The sequence below is a fragment of the Eschrichtius robustus genome, chromosome 1, assembly GCF_028021215.1.
Source record: "Eschrichtius robustus isolate mEscRob2 chromosome 1, mEscRob2.pri, whole genome shotgun sequence".
Classification (NCBI taxonomy): Eukaryota; Metazoa; Chordata; class Mammalia; order Artiodactyla; family Eschrichtiidae; genus Eschrichtius; species Eschrichtius robustus.
Genome location: NC_090824.1, coordinates 57381642 through 57400028, shown reverse-complemented (window position 1 = coordinate 57400028; position 18387 = coordinate 57381642).

Below are 18387 nucleotides of genomic sequence, written 5' to 3'. Positions count from 1 at the left end.
ATCTCTCGTTCAGTAAAGGTGAAGTTTAACTCTGTCTCTGCTCAGTCTGGGTAAAAGATGGAAGTAGAATTTAACTCATTTTTCTCCTTTCTGAAAATATCACCATGTATTTTTATTCTACCTACTGTTCTCTTGTGTTATTTCTGGGCCTCCAGGTCTTTAAATCGTTAGGCTATAGGCTTAAGGTAGGAAGAGCTATGATTTAGAACAGTGCTGTGAGAGAAGGAAAATAAAGGAAAACTGTCATTGAACCAATAAATAGTCTGCAAGACATTCAACCAAAGGTCAATCAATATTTTATTTTTTGACCTGTTTAAGTCACAAGAGCTCAAGATTCATGGTCCTAATATACATTAGCTCTCACGTGTTTCCTTTATCCTCCAATGATGTTCATTTTGCTTGCTATAGTCTCAGTCTAGGATCATGTATAGTTCTTGCTAATAAAAAAAAAAAAAAAAAAAAAAAAAAGCAAGCTTGCTAAACATGGAAGGTGTTAGCAAACTGACAGAGTCATTTTTTTTTTTCTTGACTGCAGTTTCATATTTTACTCCTTTTGCAAGCAACATTACTTCAACTATTTTTGGTCCTACAGTTCATTGATACATAGTAATCAACATTGATCCGAACACAGCTTATTTTTTCTTTTTCTTTTTTTTTTTTACTTTTACTCAGACTTACCCAATTTGTACATTTTCTATGCTGTCTACATTAAAGAACTTTATTTGATTTTATACATATGTGCTTAAAATTATTAGGTAAAGTCAGTTTATATTTTTATTGATTTTCATTTTTAATATTTCATATATCTTGATAGATTAAAAAGAATATGAGAATTCCAGGCACAAAAATGAGGCCCTGGGTCAGGTTTACCACTGTATAGCTGTGTTTCTATGGGCAAGCCATTTCCTGATTCAGTCAATTTCCATTTCTAAAATGTGATTAATTATAACTCCATCAAAAGTTTGTTCTGACCAATGGGATAAAAAAAGTGAAAGTGCTTTTTTATAAATAGTAAAGTGCCTGGTAAATATTACATTTTTAAAGTTTTACATTTACATTTTATAGAATATCATGCATATTTTATAGTTATTTAACTTTTAAAATAAGAATATGTGCAAATTCCACGAAAGTTCAAGATATAGATCACTCTGAAGCATATGTCCAAGGCTATGTTACTATTTAATATGTAATTTTAAAACCTGTCTATAATTTCATATTCTTCTTTTTTTGATCATTTACAATTGCATCTCTGACTTTAATTATCATGTTTTTGCTCCCATTAGGCAAGAAAATAACTTATGACTTACTACCATAGATACTCAGTTGAAACTTACACGTGGCTTATTTATTTCAATTTTGAGACAGTCATTTACCGAGAGGGAAACAAAGGTGGTATAATTTGCATCTGCTCCTTTAGGTGAATTGGAAGTCTTCAGAATTTACAAGAAAAGCAGCAATACTGAAAAAGATTTCTAAATCTATCCCATCTAGTGGCTTATGATTCAAGGTGCTCAGATACTTACAGCTTGATCTGTGTATGTCTGGCAAAGGGGCTGACTTCCTTTCAGGGGACTTGGCCATCAACACCGTTGTGATTCTACTAAGAAATAGGCACCTGATCCATCATCTTTCCGACCTCTTCACCAAGAGCAGGCTTTGACTGTCACTGTTTCTCCTAGTTCTTGGCATTTAATTTTATCTCATAACTTAATTCTGGATTTCATTGCAACAATCCAGGATTTTAAATCTTGCCATCCTAGGCAACTAATGGCAGTCTCCTTTTGATTTGGGTGCTAAGAATAAGATAAAACTTAAAATCCAATAAAAGTTCATTTTCTGGTTTTATCATTATCTAAAGTGCTTGTACTAAAGAGAGAGGTGTTTCAAAAATGATTTGGATATTATCAAATTACCAGATATGAAAAAAGGAGAATGGATCAGAAAGGAGATAAGACAAGCTAACCCATTTAATATGTATCTCCCACTCTTCAGGGAAAATAGTTGTCAGACAAAAGGGAATTTTATTAACATTTTTGGTTTAAAAAATAGTTTTATTTTTGCTTTCTATTTTAGCAGCAAATTCTTTTTTCACAATATATCTTACATGTAAACTTTATAAACACAAATTCTTTGTTTACAATATAAAGTGGTGAGAGTTGGAACCCTGAAACTCAATCCATCTTTCTGAGATGCTCCAAAGACCCATGTAGGTATCAAAGAAAAACAGTTTGAAAATCAATGAGTTAGGAAAATACCTAGGAGTCAAGATACATAAGTCATGCCCTCATAGTACTGAAAGTACTTAAAGCCAAAGGACTAACTGTGAAACCAACCAAATGATATCCATTAACCAATCAGGCTGAAATGGTGACTAGAGCAGTGTCTGGCACTTGGGAAGTGCTCTACAAATGACTAGTGAAGGCCAACTGCTAGCAATTGACACACACTGGTATTCAGTATCAAATGAAAGCAGATATTTTGTTAACATGCTTTATGCAGAGATTTACAAGACTTTATCTTAGGACATTTATAAGGAGTGCATAATTCCATAGGGAAAAATTTATTAATTTTCTTATTTTAAACTATTTAAGTACATAGATTCCTAGGAAGCTGCAAAGACAGGACAGAGAGGTCCCTTGTACCGTATCCACTAATGGTTACAGCCTACGTAAATACAGAACAATGTAAATAGTAGTAAATTTGGTACCGTGTATATATAGTTCGTGTTTGTGTATATATATATATAAATGCCGTTTTATCATGTAGTGATTTGTGTAACCACCACAGCAATCAAGATACAGAACAATTTCACAATCACAAAGATCTACTGGTATCAACATTTTACAAGTTTGTGTAAAGTGTTGAAATGTTGTATCCCTTTGATTCTCTTTACCCTGCACTTCCAATAATATAATGGTTTTTGCTTTGACCATCAAACATAATTTTAAAAATTAGAGTGAAAATTCATTGTATTTACCCTTATATTGGCTATTCCCATTTTTCTTCTGACCTGACATTCCAAGACTCCTTATTTTATCATGTGCTTTCTGCTTAAAGAACTTCATTTAGCCATTCTTTTAGAGTTGTTTGATGACAAACGAAGTTTTCCTTCATTTGAGAATGTCTTTATTTGACCTTCAGTCCTCAAGGATAATTTTTTCAGGTATGAAATTCAAGGTTGCCTCAACTTTTCTTTCAGCACTTAAAATGCTGTGAAACTTCTATCTGACTTCCATAGTTCATGATGAAAAATCCACTGCAACTCAAAAAATTTTCCCCTTGGTAAATTGTTGCTTCTATCTGGCTGCTTTCAAGAATTTGTTTTGTCTCTAGTTTTCTGAAGTTTGATTATAATGTCTTGACACGGATTCCTTCAGGTTTATCCTGTTAGTGTTGGCTCAGCATTTTGAATATGTACATTTATGTCACTTGCAAAATTTAGACAATTTTATGCATTGTTTCTTTGAATGCTTGTGCAGTAATACCTTCTTTCTCCTCTCCTTCTGGGTCTCTGATGACATGAATGGTGGATCTTTTATTTTTCAGCAGGTTTCTGAGGGTCTTTTTTTAATGCAATCTATTTCTGTTCAGTAATTTCTACTGTTCCATCCTCAAGACCACTCATTCTTTATGTCTTTAAACAATGTCTCTTCACCAGTTTTAACACTCACTTTTAGAATTTTACTAGTTTTAAATCTACTATTGGCTGTTTTTGTTATTCTAATATACTGCTATTTTTACCTGACTTTAGATAATACCACCCGACTCCCTGTTATGTAAAATGAGGAAATAATCACCCCTCAACTTCAACTTTCTTCTGTCCATTTTTTATGCCTTCTCACTGCTCTTGGCTGTACCTTCCTTTTACATTATCAAGGTTCATAATATTTTAAATCTGTACATTGCATGCTTTCTTTTTTATTATAAGTATTTCAATGTCTTTTTATTGAGGTGTAGTTGACATATATTAGTTTCAGGATATGACATATGATTTGATATTTAAATATATTGCAAAATGATCACCAAATAAATCTAGTTATAATCTGTCACTATATTTACTTACAATTTTTTTCTTGTCGTAACTTTTAAAATGTACTCCTAGCAACTTTCAAATATACAATTCAGTGTTATTAACTATAGTCATCATGTTGTACATTACATGCTCATGACATATTTTATTTTTTTAATTTTTTGGCTGTGTTGGGTCTTCGTTGCAGCGCGTGGGCTTTCTCTAGTTGTGGCGAGAGGGGACCACTCTTCGCTGCCGTGTGTGGGCTTCTCATTGCAGTGGCTTATCTTTGTTGTGGAGCACAGGCTCTAGGTGTGTGGGCTTCACTTGTGGCACACGGGCTCAGTAGTTGTGGCTCGTGGACTCTAGAGCGCAGGCTCAATAGCTGTGGTGCATGGGCTTAGTTGCTCCACGGCATGTGAGATCTTCCCAGACAGGGCTCGAACCCATGTCCCCTGCACTGGCAGGCAGATTCTTAACCACTGAGCCACCAGGGAAGTCCCTCATTGTGGTTTTGATTTGCATTTCCCTGATTAGTGATGTTGAACACTTTTTCCATGTACCTGTTGGTCCTCTGTATGAATTCTTTGAAAAAATGTCTATTCAGATCTTCTGCTCATTTTTAAAATGAGATTGGTTATTTTTATTATTTAGTTTTATAAGATATTGATATATTTCGGATATTAGCCCCTTATCAGATATACGATTAGCAAATATTTTTCTCCCATTTGGTAGGTTGTCTTTTCATTTTCTTAATGATTTCCTTTGCTGTGAAGGTGTAGTCCTACTTGTTTATTTTTGCTTTTGTTGCTTTTGCTTTTGGTGTCAAATTCAGAAAAACCATCACCACAACCTATGTTGAAGAGCTTACTATGTTTTCTCCTAGGAGACTTATGGTTTCAGATCTTACATTTAAGTATTTAATACATTTTGAGTTAATTTTTGTGCATGGTGTAAGATAGTGACCCAGTTTCTTTCTTTTCTGTATGGCTATCCAGTTATCCCAATACCATTTATTGAGGAGATTCTTTAACCCATTGTATATTCTTGGTTCCTTTTAAAAAAATAGACCATATAAGAATAAGCTTATTTCTGGGCTCTCTATTCTGTTTCCTTGATCTGTGTGTCTATTTTTATGCTAATACCATACTGTTTTAATTACTGTGGCTTTGTAATACAGTCTAAAAACAAGGCGCATGATACCTCCAGCTTTATTCTTCTTTTTCAAGATTGCTTTGGCTATTTGGGGTCTTTTATAATTCTATACAAATTTTAGGATTGTTTGTTCTATTTGTCAAAAATGCCACTGAGATTAATAAGCATTGCACTGAATCTGTAGATTCCTTGGGGTAGTGTGGGTAGTTTAACAAGATTAATTCTTCCAATTCATGAGCACAGAATCTTTCCATTTATTTTTCTCTTTAACTTCTTTCATTAATGTCTTGAAGTTTTCAACATACAGATCTTTCACCAGCTTGATTAAATTTATTCCGAGGTATTTTCTGTTTGATACAATTGTAAATGGGATTATTATCTTAATTTCTGTTTCTGATAGTTCATTGTTACTGTATATAAATGCAAGTTTTCTGCATATTGATTTTTGTATGATGCAGCTTTAGTGAATTTGATTATAACAGTTTTTTTAATAGAATGTTTAGAGTTTTCTATGTATATAATGTATATAATGCCATCTGGAAACAATGACAACTTTGTTTCTTCCTTTTCAACTTGGATGTCTTTCTTCTCTTTTCTGATTTCTGTGGCTAGAACTTCCTAATAATATGTCAAATAAAAGTGACAAGAGCAGGCATCCTTGTTTTGTTCCTCATCTTAGACAAGGATGCCTTAGCTTTCAGCTTTTCAACACTGAGTATGATGTTAGCTGTGGGCTTGTCATTTGACCTTTTACAGTATGAGGTACATCCCCTCTATATTCACTTTATTGACTGTTTTTATTACAAATGAATATTGAATTTTGTCGAACTTTTTCTAAATCTATTGCAATGATCATATTGTTTTTATCTTTAGTTTTGTTATTATAGTATATCACATTGATCTGCAGATATTGAACCATCCTTGTATCACTGGGAGAAATCTCACTTGATCATGGTGTATGATTCTTTTAATGTATTGTTGAATTTAGTATGCTAATATTGTGAGGATTTTTGGATCTATGCTCCTCAGGAATATTGGGCTGTAACTTTTCTTGTGACATCCTTGCCTGGTTTTGGTATCAGGGTAATGCTGTCCTCTTAAAATGAGTTTGGAAGAGTTCCATACTCTTCTATTTTTTGGAAGAGTTTGAGAAGAATTGGTATTGATTCTTTAAATCTTTGATAGAATTCACCAGTGAAGCCATCTTGATCTTGGACTTATGTATGTTGGTAGGTTTTTGATTACTGATTCAATCTCCTTACTACTAAATGGTCTGTTCAGATTTATTTCATCATAATTCAGTCTTGATGGGTGATGTGTTTCTAGGAATCTTCCCATTTCGTGTAGGTTGTCCAATTTGTTGGCATATAGCTGTTCATAATAGTCTCTTATGATACTTTATTTTTGTCTGGTATCAATTGTAACACCTCTTTTCACTTATAATTTTGAGTCCTGTCTATCTCTTTTTGTTGGTGAGTTTAGCTAAAGGTCTGTCACTTCTGTTTATCTTTTCAAAGAACCAGCTCTTTGTTTCCTTTATCTTTTTTATTTTTATTTTTGTCTCTGTTGCATATACTTCTTCTCTGATATCTGTTATTTCCTTTCTTCCAGTAACTTTAGTCTTTGTTCTTCCAGCTCACTGGAGTGTGAAGTTAGGTTGGCTTAGACTTTACTTGCTTATTGAGGTAGACATTTATCAGCATAAACTTCCCTCTTGGAACTGTTTCTGCTCCATCCCACAAATTTTGGTTTGTTATATTTTCATTTTCATTTGTCTCAAGGTTTTGGTTTCTTCTGTGACCCATTTTTTTTGTTCAGTAGCACATTGTTTAATCTCCAGATATTTGTAAATTTTCCAATTTTCTTTATGTAATTTCTACTTTCATACCATTGTTTTCAGAAAAGATGATGATATAATTTCAGTCCCCTTAAAATAAGATTTGTTTTGTAGCCTAATATGTGATCTATCTTGAAAAATGTTCTGGCAATTGAAGAAAGTGTATTATATTGCTTTTGATTGGAATGTTCTGTAAATATGTTAGATCCATCTGTTCTGACATATCTGTTAAGGCCAATATTTCCTACTGACCTTGGGTCTGTATGATCTATCCTTTGATGTAGGAGGGATATTAAAGTCCCCTACTACTATTGTATTGCTGTCTACTTCTCTTATTTGGCCTGTTAATATTTGCTTTATATATTTACATGCTCCTATGTTGGGTGCATAAATACTTAGAAAGTTTATATCTTATTGGATTGACCCTTTTATCAAGAGATGCCTGTGTTTGTCTCTCATTACAGTCTTTGGCTTTAAGTCAATTTTGTCTAATATAAGTATGATGATCCCAACTTTTTTGATTTCCATTTGCATGCAATGTATTTTTCTATCCTTTCACTTTCAGTCTATGTGTGTCCCTAAAGCTTATGTGATTCTCTGATAGTCAGCATATAGTTGGGTCTTGCTTTTTTTGTTGTTATTGTTGTTGTTGTTGTTGTTTTAATACATTCAGCCACTCTGTCTTTTGATTGGAGAATTTAGTCCATTCATGTTTAAAGTGAGTGTTATTAGGTATGTGTTTATTACCATTTGTTAACTGTTTTCTGGATGGTTTTGTAATTCCTTTTTCTTTCCTTGCTCTCTTCCTTTGTGGTTTGATGACTTTATTCAATGGTATGTTTGTATTCCTTTTTCTCTCTTTTGTGTATTTAGAATAGTTTTTTGCTTTGTGGTTACCATGAGGCTTCCATAGAATATCTTATATTTATAATGGTCTATTTTAAGTTGATAACAACTTACATTTGATCTCATTGTAAAGATAAACATGATTACTCTCCTTCCTCACATTTTGTTTTTGATGTCACATTTTACGTTGTTTAATCTTGTGTATCACTTAACTGATTATTGTATAGTTCTTTTTACTACTTTTGTCTTTTTACCTTTATACTAGCTTTATAAGTGATTAATCCACTACCTTTACTATATATTTACATTTACCAGCAGGATTTATTCTTTCATATGTGTACTTGTTATTAATTACTGCCTTTTTCTTTTCATCTTATAGATGTCCCTTTTACATTTTTGTAAAGCTAGTTTAGTGGTAATGAACTCCTTTAGCTTTTACTTGTATGGAAAACTCTTTATTTCTCCACTTCTGAGTTATATCATTACCAGGTAAAGAATTCTTGGTGGTTGTTTTCTTTCAGTGCTTTGAATGTATCATGCCACTGCCTTATGGCCTACAAGGGTTTTGCTGAGAAATCTGCTCATAGTCTTATGGAGATTCCCTTGTGTGTAACAAGTTGTTTTTCTCTTGCTGATTTTAATATTCTCTCCTTGTCTTTGTAATTAAAACATCAAAAGTTAATGTCTTGGTGTGGGTCTCTTTGAGTTCCTCTTATTTGGATGTCTGTTTCCTTGCCCAGTTTAGGGAAGTTTTCAGCCATGATTTCTTCAGATAAGATTTCTGCCCCTTTATCTCTCTCCCCTCCTTCTACATAGTCCCTTAAGCTACTTTTTTTTTCTGTTTTAATTGGGTGAGTTTCACTGCTCTTTGGGTTGACTGATCCTTTCCTCTGTTTCATCTAGTCTGCTGTTGAGCCCCTCTAGTATATTTTTCAGTTAAGTTATTGTATTCTGTACCTCTGTGACTTCTATCTAGTACTCTCTTATGTTTTCTATCTCTTTGTTAAAGTTCTCACTGTGTTCATCCATTTTCCTTCCCCATTTGATGAGCATCATCTTAACCAGTACTTTTTATTCTTTATCAGGTAAATTATTTTTGTTTCATAACACTCTTTTCTCCCTGAGGTTAATCTTGTGTAATTAGGAACATATTCTTCTGTTTCTTCATTTAGTTCAACACTCTGTGTTGGTGTCTATACTGTAGATGAAACAGCCATCTCTCCCAGTCTTGAAGGAATGACCTCATGTAGGAGGTGAACCTTGTCTTCAACCCTTCCTCAGCTCTTGGTTTTCTCTCAAACCTTAGTGCTAGTCCAAGCAGCCTATTATATTTGTAATAGCTCCCAATAGTTGAGATTATGCCAAGACCAGTAATTTGTCCCAAAGGGGAGGATCTCAGCACCTAGATTCAAGATGACTGGAAACCAGACCTTTAGACATCAGCTTTTAAAAGTATGCAGATGCATACTGTTGGACAATAAGCATAAGCCCTGCTGTCCACCAGAGCCAGGTGATCTAGAAGTATCCCCTGATAGTAGAAGGAAAACTCAGGTTGCCAGACAGGGGTGTGAGCTCCTTTCTGGGTGACACCCATTACTTTAGCCCCAGGAGACCAGGGACACAAGCTTCCAGCCAGGATTCAAGAAGTGTCACCTAGGCAGAAGCAGCAAAAATTGGGGCACCAGACATGTGTAAAAGCTCCCTTCCAGGAGATACTGGTGCTCTGGAGTACGGCAAAGGGAGAGTGCAAATATAGGGCCTGCAAGTCTCTATCCCTGGAGAGTGTTCCAGCAGGCTCCTAGATGTGCGTGCCCCTCAGGCTGACACTTTAACATAAGCAGTTCAGCCACCTTCAGTTAGAGTCTGGGCACAACCAGCTACATCTGGTGAGCTGTGTGAGCAAGCCTTTTAGAGTGGTTTTTCAGATTACTACAGTCTTGTGCATCTTGGACAGGAGCCCCCTTGGTTTTCCAAGTTATATTTTTAGAAGTTCATCTCTCAACCGTATGTTTTAAAAGTTGGAATATCCAATGTTGGGTTCAAATCCTCAGCTTCTCAGGGAGGGGCTCTGGGTTTGAGTTCCCTCCCAGTTGTGGGTCACTGTACTGGGGGTGAGGTTTATGGTGAGATTTTGTCCCAGACTCTCCAGTCAGCTTTGATGGGTTTTTATTCTTTGCCTGATGTGTAGTCATCACTCAGCCAGGCTTTAATTTAAGAGGACAGTTTTCCATATGTAGCTGTAAGCTGAGTGTGTCCATGGGAGGACGTGAGTCCAGGACTTTTCTACACTGCCATCTTGAACCGGAACCCTCTGGAATTTATATTTCTCTGTGTCCTAAACAATGCCCAGCCAAAATTTTAGCATAAAGTGGCTTAAATTTCCAAACAGTAACAAATCCTCAGTGGAGTTATCTCACATACAGGCTTTAAAGAAACCCACAGACAGAAGTTTAAGGAAGATAAGGTTCACAGTAAAACAAACAAAAACCATATGGGAATATAAACCACCTTGACAGAGTCCAGAGAAATAACCAACTGCCCAATCATGCACAAGAGATTGCATTTCTATTATTGTATAATACTATAGAATTCACTTGTAAATGTATTTCATAGTTTAATAAAATAAAATGAGTTTAAATATAAAATGGCAACTGAAATAGTCAAGCATATTGGAAAAATAACCAATTTCCAGAACTAAAAATATAATTAGAAAATAACCTCAATGGCAGATTATGATAGTCAAACTGCAGAACATCAAAAGTAAAAAGATCTTTAAAACAGTCAAAAAGAAATGACTGATTTTCACTCTTGGTAGGCAAACAATTGATTTCTCAATGGCAATGATAGAAACAAAGTCATATTCACCATTCAACTAGAGGGGAAAAAAAGTGTTAAGTGAGAACTGTATACCAAGGAAGCTATTTTAATATTGTAGTCAGAATAAGGCTATTTTTAGATTAACTGAATAAATTCTCAACACAGGATCTTCTAAATAACGTTAGGAAGAAATATTATTTCATGTGGAATTTCTTTGATGCAAGGAAAAAAATAGCAAAGTTTTAGCAATTACATGGCCAATCCAAATATTGACTTTATAAGATCATAATATACTGATGTTCAATTGATGGCTTTGTAAACAAAAAAAAAAAAAAGAAAGAACTAGAATATTGGACAGTTTCAGCTTATACATCCCACATGGTTAGAAAAATAACTTTCATTGTTGAAAGAATGAAGGGAGCCATTAAAGAAACCAAGTCACTCTGATGTGTTTGAATAGTTCAGGAGAATGATATATTGATTAAGGCTAACAAACTAATAAAATAGTCTTTATTGCAAGAATCTGAACAGTCCAAAGTTAGGTTATTTGTAGAAGGTCTGCATATTATAGACCTGATACTTCAACTTTCTAGCCTTCCCATTGGCGTCTGAAATTGTCTTGCTTTCCTGATATGCTTCAGCTCTTCCCTCTTTTGCCTCCCTCATCTCTCCTTTTATGATACTCTAGAGCATGTCTTTGTAATATTGCCTGTCCCTTTGGAATTATACTTGAACAGCTGTTTGTGCTGAGAACAACACTTATTGCAGTTTTTTTTTAAACATCTTTATTGGAGTATAATTGCTTTACAATGGTGTGTTAGTTTCTGCTTTATAACAAAGTAAATCAGTTATACATATACATATGTTCCCATATCTCTTCCCTCTTGCATCTCCCTCCCTCCCACCTTCCCTATCCCACCCCTCTAGGTGGTCACAAAGCACCTAGTTGATCTCCCTGTGCTATGCGGCTGCTTCCCACTAGCTATCTATTTTACGTTTGGTAATGTATATATGTCCATGCCACTCTCTCGCTTTGTTCCAGCTTACCCTTCCCCTCCCCATATCCTCAAGTCCATTCTCTAGTAGGTCTGTGTCTTTATTCCCATCTTGCCCCTAGGTTCTTCATGACCTTTTTTTTTTTCCTTAGATTCCATATATATGTGTTGGCATACGGTATTTGTTTTTCTCTTTCTGACTTACTTCACTCTGTATGACAGACTCTAGGTCCATCCACCTCACTACAAATAACTCAATTTCGTTCTTTTTAGGGCTGAGTAATATTCCATTTTATATATGTGCCACATCTTCTTTATCCATTCATCTGTTGATGGACACTTCGGTTGCTTCCATGTCCTGGCTATTGTAAATAGAGCTGCAGTGAACATTTTGGTACATGACTCTTTTTGAATTATGGTTTTCTCAGGGTATATGCCCAGTAGTGGGATTGCTGGGTCATATGGTAGTTGTATTTGTAGTTTTTTAAGGAACCTGTATACTGTTCTCCATAGTGGCTGTATCAATTTATATTCTCACCAACAGTGCAAGAGTGTTCCCTTTTCTCCACACCCTCTCCAGCATTTATTGTTTGTAGATTTTTTTGATGATGGCCATCCTGACCGGTGTGAGATGATATCTCATTGTAGTTTTCATTTGCATTTCTCTAATGATTAATGATGTTGAGCATTCTTTCATGTGTTTGTTGGCAATCTGTGTATCTTCTTTGGAGAAATGTCTATTTAGGTCTTCTGCCTATTTTTGGATTAGGTTTGTTTCTTTGATATTGAGCTGCATGAGCTACTTGTAAATTTTGGAGATTAACCCTTTGTCAGTTGCTTCATTTGCAAATATTTTCTCCCATTCTGAGGGTTGTCTTTTCATCTTGTTTATGGTTCCCTTTGTTGTGCAAAAGCTTTTAAGTTTCATTAGGTCCCATTTGTTGATTTTTGTTTTTATTTCCATTTCTCTAGGAGTTGGGTCAAAAAGGATCTTGCTGTGACTTATGTCATACAGTGTTCTGCCTATGTTTTCCTCTAAGAGTTTGATAGTGTCTGGACTTACATTTAGGTCTTTAATCCATTTTGAGTTTATTTTTGTGTATGGTGTTAGGGAGTGTTCTAACTTCATACTTTTACATGTACCTCTCCAGTTTTCCCAGCACCACTTATTGAAGAGGCTGTCTTTTCTCCACTGTATATTCTTGCCTCCTTTATCAAAGATAAGGTGACCATATGTGTGTGGGTTTATCTCTGGGCTTTCTATCCTGGTCCATTGATCTATATTTCTGTTTTTGTGCCAGTACCATACTGCCTTGATTACTGTAGCTTTGTAGTATAGTCTGAAGTCATGGAGCCTGATTCCTCCAGGTCCATTTTTCGTTCTCAAGATTGCTTTGGCTATTTGGGGTCTTTTGTGTTTCCATACAAATTGTGAAATTTTTTGTTCTAGTTATTGCAGTTTTGATTGAGTGTATCTCAAGATATTTTTTTACAAGCAGTGAAGTGTTTTTAATAGTAGAGTTTGTGTATAAGGGAAAGTTAAAATAGTTTTCTCACTATTTTATATAAATATTTGGTCATGTATCATCTAACATTACAGGGGGGAAATGTGGTAAAATGGAAAAACACAAAACCAGAAGAATTTATTTCTAATTTCTCTACTAATTTGCTCTGTGATGTTCTCAATTCACCTAACCTCTCTGGAAATAATACTTGTTCTTCTACCTTGAGGACAGAAAGAGATAATAGATATTAAATTGCTCTGAAACAGTTCAAAGTGCTACTATTACAAAGAACAGGTCACTTATCAAAGAAAAAAACACAGCTAAATCCTGCAGTCACTTGACTTATTTTTTGTCATGCCCTAGGGAATTATTCAATCAGATGTTGAGCTATCCACTTTAGAATCCTTTGAGCCCTAAAATGATCAATACTTGATTTGCTTCTCTTTCTATTTGTCCCATGTAGCTTTGATATGTGTACAAGCTTAAGAGGAAAAAATCAGAGTTTGGATGTGTTTTCTACATAAGGTCTGATGTTAACTACAATGTATCTGTGGAACATTCAATACAGAACATTCTAATTACTTATATATATTGTTTTGATTTGGAAAGGATTATTCAGGTATACTGAAGAACTTTTTTTCTTGAAAGTGTTTATAAAGTAACCCGGACTAAATGTGTAGAGTCTTATGGAAGCAAATAAATGGACAACACTCTATATGAATGTTTTTCCTTTATACAACTATATTTGAAAATATCATTCTTTTGCTTCAACAGTGTTGAATTTCCTACTTTGATTTTCACTTATCAAGACATGAAAGTCATTCCCAAAACTTTTAATATCTTATTTTGTGCTTTAGCTACCTATTTACCCAGACTAAATAAATTATTTTACATATCCTGGAATACATAGCTTTTTCTAAGAATAATTATTGGTCATTGAGCTCTTTAAAATACTTATTTTAAGTTTCTACTTCTGACAGTGGCCGACAATGTGGTTTTAACCAACTCTCCCCACTGAGAGCAGCTAGGAAAGTTGGAGGAAATTTTTTTTTTTTTTAATTTTTCTTAAAGGTGTTGAAGAACTACTATTATGGAGACAATGTATAAGAAAAAAGGAAAGAACTCTGACATTTAGTGTTACTTTTAGTTCAAGGCTTTTTTCAGTTCCAAAATCATGGCTGAGGAGTAGAAAACCTGAGTATTCTTAAGGATTCAAGCACTGGGGGCAATATTTGCAGTTGAAGGCCTGTCAAGGAGGAGGAGCCACGGTTAACCACTAGGCTTAATGTGTGCTGTCATTGTTAATCTCTACTCTTCCACTTGCCCAAAAATATGCAGATAACTTCATCTAAAACCTCAAATTATCTCTACATTTAAAAAATATACAATGGCTGGTACTCAATAAAAATCAGGCATACAAAGAAACATGAATTTCAGTTGTAAAATCAGAGAAATTTAGGTTAAAAATGCTTAAAATGATCAAAGAAATAAAAGACATAATTGAGAATTTAAGTCAAGAACTAAAAACTATTGAAAAGAACCAAATGGAAATTCTAGAACTGAAAGCTACAATAACTGAAATTTAAATTCAATGAATAGGTTAATTAACAGAAAACTAACCATAGCTGAGAAGCAAGTAAGTACTGTGTGAGACATATCAGAAGAAAATATCGAAAGAAAAAGGATAAATGATACAAAAAATTGTGCAAAAGACACACGAGGTACAGTGTAAGTCTAACATGTATGCACTTAAGGTCTTAGAAGAGGAGAAAGAAAATATGGTAAGGAAAAACTTTAAACAATTAAATATCAAGTCAAAGAATCAATAAATGCCACAGATCCTCAAGATAAATAAAAATAAAACCACATAATGGCATATAACAGTTAGGAAAACCAAAGAGCAAAACCAAAGTGTAAAAATCTCAAAGCAGGCAAAAGAAAATTATGTATTCTGAAGGTACAGAAATGAGACTGGACTGAGGCCTTAAGCAATGGAGATCAGAACAGAATAGGTTGATATAAAGTGCTGAAAGAAAATAATTGACAATTTAGGATTATATAACCCATTAATATATCCTTAAAGAAACTAAGTGATTAAAATACCAAGAGCTCAAAGGCTGTGTTGACAGATATTAGGCATTATGAAGAGTAAACTAGTGAGTTAAAGATCAGAATAGAAGCAATCTAGATTTAAATGGATGAAAAGTATTTAAAAATGTAAGAAATGCATGGAATTCTATTAGTTATCAGTTATCTGGTACAGTAAATTACCACAAAGGTGCCTTTAAACATTTATTATCTTTCAGTGGCTAGGAGTCAAGAGTGTGAACATCACCTCACTGGGTCCTCTGCTCAGGGTTTCACAAGGTTGCACTCAAGGCATTAGTCAAGTTGTGTTTTTTCTATAAAGCTTGGATCCTCTTCCAAGCTCATGTGGTCACTGGCAAAATCCAGTTCCTCTTTGCTATAGGCCTGAAGTTGTATTTCTTGCTAAATTTTGGCTCGAGACTGCTCTCAGGTTCTAGAGATCTTCTGCCAGTTCCTTACCACGTGGCCCTCTCCCAGCAGGCCCCTCCCTCACAATATGGCAGTTTAATTTTTCAAGGCCAGCAGAAGAATCTCTTGCTCTCGTCCCCTAAGGTGAAGCGTTACATAATGTAACATCATAATGGGAGTGACTATTCCATCACCTTTGCCATATTCTCTTGTCTAGAAGGAAGTCAATTTCCACTTCCATTCAAGAGGAACGAATTACACAAAGATGTGGATAAAAGGAAGTGAGAATCACAGGGTCATCCGAGAAGTCTGTTTATCACAGGAATAGTAGAAAAGCCTGAAACAGGTGTAATTGGAATCTGAATAGGAGAGACTGTATAGCAAGGACGTAGATTAAGAATGTTTTGCAACCAGAACTCTCACGTGTTTCTGGTGGAAAGAATATTGTTACAGACACTTTGAAACACTGAGAAGATCAGTTAAAGCTGAACATTCGGATATCATATAATCCAGAAGTTCCTTTTTTAGCAATATATCAAGCATAAATAAGTATATATGATCACCAAAATAGGTAAAAGAATGTCCAAAATGCAGTTTGTAATATACCTCTTTTTATGGACTGAATTGTGTTTCCTTCAAAGAGCTGTGTTGAAGTCCTCATCCATAGAATGACTGGATTTGGAAACAGAACCTTTACAGAGGTAATTAAGGTTAAATGGGGTCATAAAGATAGTGCCATAACGTGATATGGCTGCTGTTCTTACAAGAAAAGGAAGAGACATAGGGGAGTATACACAGAGAAAAGGACATGTGAGGTCACACCTAGAGGATGGCATCTGTAACCCAAGGAGAGAGGCCTCAGGAGAAACCAAACCTGCGAGAACTTTGATCTTAGATTTCTAGCCCCCAGAACTGTGAGAAACACATATCTGTTGTTTAGCCACCAAGCCTCCATTTTGTTATGGCAGCCCTATCAAACTAATACAATATGCAAACTGAAAACTGGCCAATGTCCATCAGCAGTAGAATAACTAAATAGAACTATAATCATACAATGAAATACTATATAGCAATGAGGAATAATGATCCATAACTACATGCACAATATGAGTGAATATACAAAGGTAGTTTAGAGCCAAAGAAGTCAGTTGTGATACATTTTGTGTATGATATATTAGTTTGCCTTTGTTGAACTTCATAAAAAAGTGTGAGAAATTAGCACACTGATTACTCTTAAGGATAGTAGCAACTGGAAAAAAGCATGATGTAAGGCTCCTGGGATGTTGGCAATGTTGTTTTTTAACCTGAGTGCTGGATGCAAGGAAGTATCTAGTAAATTAAAATGAATCAAAATGTATATCTATGAGATATTATGTTTTTCTTTGTACAAATTATCTTGATTTTACCCTTTTAAAACTTAAGTATAAAGTTATTTTTGGACAAATGAAACAACTGTTTCCCCAACCAATCCTCACTAAAGGAAATAATGAAGAGTATTCTTCAGCTGGAAAGAAAGACCCCTGATGGAAGCTCAGAAGTACATTAACGAATAAAGAAGTTGAATATATTGGAAAATGTAAAAATTATTACACTGATAAAAAGGAAACTGTGTGATTATTTTATAAAATGTATTAAAGGACAAATCTAGTATGTAAATCAGGAGGCATGAACTTAAAGTATTCTAAGTTACTTGCATTTGATTGGAAGTAAAACATTGATTATATTAGACTTTTATAAATTAAAGCTGCAAATTGCAGAAAGAATAGTAAATGTGTTGATATCAAACTAAGATAAGGGAAGATACACTAAAAGAAATATTCAATCCAACATAAGACAAGAAAGGAGAAAACCAGAAATGCAGACCAGGAGGAACAAATAAAAACAACAAACTAGATATAAAGTATAATACACTTAGAACTACATTAAGAGTAAAATGCTAAACATTCTAATTAAGACAGATTGTCAGAATAGGTAAAACACATGTGCAAGTGTATAGGCATGCACATATACAAAATGGGCCACTATCTAGAGACATATGTTAAATATGAAGATTCAGAAAAGATTGAAGTATAAAGGTAAAAGGAAACTAATGACAGTAATCCAAAAGAATGTTGCTATCACTGTACCAATATCACACAAAGTAGGTTTTTAAAGAAAGGAACATCATCATAAATAGAGAGGTAATGATAGTTGTTTTTATTCACCTAATAACATGGTCTCAAAATACATAAGATTTATATAACAACAGTAAGGAACTTTAGCAAATCTCTCTCTGCCAAGAGTGACTGCCAAGCATACAAAGAGTAAACTTGGTAAGAATATAGATTTGAACAGCCCAATTTGAAAAATTGACATAATGTACACACAATGAATACCATCCAGCAACTGACTAAAAATGGTCAAGAGTTCTGAATGCATGTGTAGTAAGTGAGGTTTACTAAATGAGTTGATTTCATATGCTGATTCACCAAAGTCATTACTAATTTTAAAAACTTCATTTAAAATTACAAAATATATTTAAAAGGAGAATTCCAGGTGTTGGTGGTGAGATGGAGGATGCAGTATTATACACTGCCAGGGGGACTGTAAATTGGTACAACCATTTGGAAACCGCATTCCCTTGGGAGCCTACTATGATGTGGACATTTGTGTGCAGGAAGTCTATTCAGGATTGCTCTCAGTATCAACATTTGTGAAGAAGCAAAAGAAACAGGTACAGGCAGAGGA